General features: G+C 34.1%; 1 long non-coding RNA gene across 1 annotated transcript; it reads left to right on the top strand.

Moving 5' to 3' along the window:
• The first annotated feature begins 701 nt into the window (after positions 1–701).
• On the top strand, positions 702–1,763 carry LOC145559612 (uncharacterized). The gene is made up of 3 exons (XR_014092800.1): positions 702–1,043; positions 1,171–1,377; positions 1,723–1,763. It is a non-coding gene; the product is annotated as an uncharacterized LOC145559612 (long non-coding RNA).
• The last annotated feature ends 3,255 nt before the right edge of the window (positions 1,764–5,018 follow it).

The following is a 5,018-nucleotide window of genomic DNA, read 5'->3' as shown; positions in this document are numbered from 1 at the left end:
AGTTTAATGAAACTCAAACATCAAGTTGTGTGCATGATCAGCAAAATGTTGAGATTGATATTGATGACTTAACTTGGATGTCAAGTGATGTACAAGGCATGAATGTTGTCGAGAAACTTAGTACAGTATAAGTATGATTTTTAAAAAAAATTTACTGGTTTTGTATACCTGGGAATTATATTCTAGTTAAGTGATGTTTTTTTAAAATATGTCATTTATTTGTTTTATAGTGTCATTTTTATATCTTTTAAGTTTTTAACTCATATAATTACCATTGATTTTTACATATATTTTTTATTTAATACTTGGGTGTGATATCTTTAATCCATATGTTTTTATCTTAATATTTCAATTGTCTTTAAGAGAATTTTCAGATCTAGATGGCAAAAAGAAGACGTTTGAACAAGATCAGAGTATCTGTGGAGAATCCTTCCACTTCAACAGAAATGGCTGAAACTCAACATACAGATATGGACGCATCGCATACTGTCCAACAAATAATGTCTAGAGAAGAAACAACCATAGAAAATGAGATGGATCCATCAATGCAAGATGATCAGGATAGTGAAGGATAGTGAAGAAAATTCTTGTATGCATTTGATCTAGTAATTGCCTTTTACCACATTTCTAGTAAAAAACATGAAACAAAGAAAAGTATTAATTTGATGGACGATAATGTGTGATTGTGAAGGAGTATTATAGACTTGTATCTAAGTAATTGACTTAAACTAGTTGTTCAATAAAAAATAAAATAAGCTTTTTTGCCATTTTTTATTTATTGTCTACTATTATGTACTTGTGAATTTTTTTATCCAGTGACTCGTAGAGGTCCAACTATTCTTGCTGACATCTGGAACCAATCCCCGGAAGAAAAGTGGGTTGTCAAATTCAATCGTTATGGACAACCTATTGGTGAAGAAAGTACTCTTTTATCTAGTTTTATAGGCACCATAGGGAGAAATCCAGAGCTAGCACCACAAGGACATCCTGATTGGAGACTGGTTCCAAAGGAATACAAAGATAAGTGCATGGATGAGATAAGGGTAATATTTAGAATTACCTTATTCCTTTCTCTTATCTTCTTCTCTTTTTTTTTTTTTTTTTTTTTTTTTTTGTTTGTGTGGTGCAATATTTAATTTTGCTCAATATTGTTATTTTGTTAATTTACAGGCACGCTTTACGTTTCCACGTATTGGGGAACCTTTCATTCTAAAGACTATAGGAGAAAGAGTGAAAGATTTTAGAGGAGAAGTAAAGGCTGAGTATTATGAGCCAAACAAGCATAATAGGAACCTACTAGTAGAAAACAAGCCTGGTCGTGTACATATCGAGCAATGGCTGAAATTAATTACATATTGGGAACAAGATAAGACTAAGGTATCCTTTTCCTATTTAACTTTATGTCCCTTTAGTGTTGGTTTGGAGTAATTTTTTTATTTTTATCTTATTTTGTTGTGATATTGGGAAATATTGTACTGGTTGTTTGTTGGATATATAAAATGCAGGACTGCTATCAGGTTTAATAAATTTAGTTTACCCATTTTATGTGGAGATGCTGTCAAAATTTTTGAAAAATCATTCTGCATGTTAATTAGTTTAAAACATAGTCCACTATGTTATATTATGCTATTTTTTTATGTCTATATTATTGTTACTTGTGAGCTATATAGTAAACTTTACTAATATTCTTACTTGTGAATATGTGTTTTTGATATTCATTAGAGGCGTGCAACTATGAATAAGAACAACCAATTAAAACAAAAAATGCCTCATTGTTCTGGAAGGAAGAGTTTTGCTCGCAGAAGAGCAGAAAAGGTTTTATAATGAGTTTTTTTAATTTCTTTTTACTTTTGCTTTTACTTAGAAAATTATCTCATTATAGAATTTTGTTACTGATTTCAGACTATTAATGGTGTGGAGCCTTCTCGAGCACAAATTTATATTGATACTCATAAGGATAGAAAGACAAAGGATAAAAAAAAAAAAAAGATAGATGAAGAATCAGCTAAAGCTGTTGTAAGTGAACCATTCAAAACACTCCTACTTACAATATTTTTTTTACATACTATTGCAAAACTGTAAAAGATTCAATAATGTAGGAGTTGATGAAAGAAAAACTAGCTGAAATTCCTGGTGGTGTTGAACAATCTGAAGGAAGAATTGCATGGTCGGGTGATATATATGATCAAGTTATTAATAAGCCAGAAAAGTTGGGCAAACTGCGTGGAGTTGGTTTTGGAGTTAGTTCGTCTATTAAAGTTGTACCTTTCATGTTTCAAGTTGTCTCTAAATATTGATAAAAGTAAGTTATCTATTTAAAGATATTTGAAAATTTGACAAATCACAATGGCTTGATGATATAGGATGATGACGATTTTACCGGCTAGTCATGACAACTTGATCGGCAAATGCTTTTGTTGGCATCAGGTAACAAATATTTTATAATAAGTTAAAGTGCATATTCCATCTCTCTAAAGTTGTATCAATAAACTTATTTTTGCCTCTTGTATATGCAGATGATTATAAATTGGATATGATGAAGTTCGGCTCTCTTTAAGGAATTTTTACATTATCTACACTATTATATACTAAGTAGTTGTTACATTTTTCTTGTTAGTGTATTTGTTTCATCTATTGACTGGAATATTTTTTTTCTTTGTACTATTTGAAGTGATATTTGTTAATACTTTGGAATCATGATCTATAATATTTATTTTAATGTAATAATAATTTTGAGTGTAGAAACTTATAATATGAATTTTAATATGAATTTTATGACTTCTATAATATTGATTACAAATACTTGTTACAGATAGCAGTTCCGCTTTCTCAGTCCGAGAAGACTAATAATGTCAATCCTTCACACTATAATAAGTACTATTAGTATCGATTGTAGTCGCTACAATAAAAACTAAATAGTGTCGATTGCTTTTGAAACTATAATTAAGCACTAGTGTTGATTGTAAGTGCCACCAAAATTACCAAATGTATCGATTCATTCGCCACAATAGATACAAATAGTAACAATTGTATTCGCTACGATAAGTTTCAACGGTGGTGTTTGTAATCACTACGGTAACTAACAAATAATGTCGATTACAAACGCAACCATAAAGCAATAGCCTCGATTACAATCGCTATCATATGTGATCTCAGTTGAGGTATGATTAGGCTTTTACAACGATTATAATCGCTACAGTATTCATCACGCTTGGATCTAGTTTTTCGTATCGAATATAAGGATCAACCCCAGCGAATGCAAAAAGCGCTACCAAAGGCTAAGGCAACGGGGGATCTTGTTGTGACGGATTACTTCTCAAAAAGGATCAAAGCAGAAGCATACAAGGACATCAAAGATAAACATGTCATCTCATTCATCAAAAGGAACATCTTAAGCAGATTCGGAGTACCAGCAGAAATCATTATAGACAACGGGTCCCAGATCATCAACAATAAAACAACAAAGTTCTGCAAAGAATGGAACATCTCCCTCATCACGTCTACACCAAGGTACCCGCAAGCAAACGGACAAGTAGAATCAAGCAATAAGGTCTTAATAGGCAACATGAAGAAAAGACTTGAAGGTGCAAAAGGGAAATGGGCAGATGAACTACCTAATAAACTATGGGCAGATAGAACAACTCCAAAAGGTGCTACATGACACACCCCTTTCTCACTAGTGTACGGATGCGAAGTGGTAATCCCAACAGAAGTAGAAGTCCCCACTGCAAGGTATGGGTTAATGATAGAGGAAAGGAACCAAGCCGAACTGATACATAACCCTAGATACCGTAGATGAACTTAGAGAAGATGCAAAATTGAGGATGGCAACCTACCAGCAAGAAGTAACAAGGTCTTTCAACAAGAATGTCAGAGCAAGAGTTTTCAAAATAGGAGATTGGGTCCTCGGAAAGGTGTACGAGAACACCGGGGAAGTAAACGCAGGAAAGCTAGCACCCAACTGGGAAGGACCCTACGAAATCATCAAGGTAGTAGGCAACGGAGCCTACAGACTAAGGAGCGCAGAAGGAAAAGAGGTACAAAGAAGCTGGAACGCAACACGCTTAAAACTCTATGATTTTTGAAGAATGAAGGTATGTAGTTATTATCCTAATTCTTTTTTGTTTTTAAAAAAAACAACAAAAATAGCAGAAAAAACAACAAAAACAGCAGAAAAAACAACAAAAATCCAAAAAAAGAAGAAAAACAAAAGAGCAAAAATCTCCAACAGCCAAGTGCAGCACAAAAGGTACTCTTCTTCACTTGAACTTAGTCAATTCATTTTATTTTCACTACAAGTACTGACTTTGGCATCGGAGGGCCGTTGGGGAAACCCACGACCACCCTTCACCCAATTCTGTTTTACAAGGACAACAATTACGCTGCCATACAAAGCACAAGAAGGAAGAACATCATAACAAATGTCCATCCCTGCAGAACAAGCAAACAATACATGTAAGAAATGCTACATCCATACAAGTGAAATACAACTGTAATACAACCACAATACAACTGCAATACAATAAGAAACGCAAGGATGGCAAGAAAGCGTGCATAGCATCACAAAGTAGTAAAATTACTTAGTTGCAAAGAGAAACAAAATAAGCAAAACATCCAGCCGCAGCAAGGCAGCATAAAAACAAAAGGCAAAATATCCAACTGCACTGAGGTAGTTAAAACAAACATAACTTAAAGAAATTGAAATTGTTCAAAACAAATAGGTGACACAGCACAATTGAAACTTATTCTCCCCATTGTTGTCTACAGGAACCCTCTCTTCAACAACATACTTTGAATCTTCAGGACCATCCTTAGCATCCTCATTCATGGGAGAGTCGACTTCCTCACCAGCGTAGCTCAACAGCAATGTGCCAAGAGTAGTAGTCCCTACACGAAAGGTTTTTCTCAAAAGCAGACTTCTCAGCAGCATAGTCCCACGCTTCATGCTTTCCCTCTGATAGTCCTCCATCATCTCCAAGCGTGCCTTCCCAAAGTAATAGCTAGCCGCATCAAGAGAG

The sequence above is a fragment of the Chenopodium album genome, chromosome 9 (genome assembly GCF_948465745.1).
Source record: "Chenopodium album chromosome 9, dcCheAlbu1.1, whole genome shotgun sequence".
Taxonomy (NCBI): domain Eukaryota; kingdom Viridiplantae; phylum Streptophyta; class Magnoliopsida; order Caryophyllales; family Amaranthaceae; genus Chenopodium; species Chenopodium album.
Note: the sequence above shows the minus strand (reverse complement) of the source record. Positions and strands in the feature narration are given on the sequence as shown.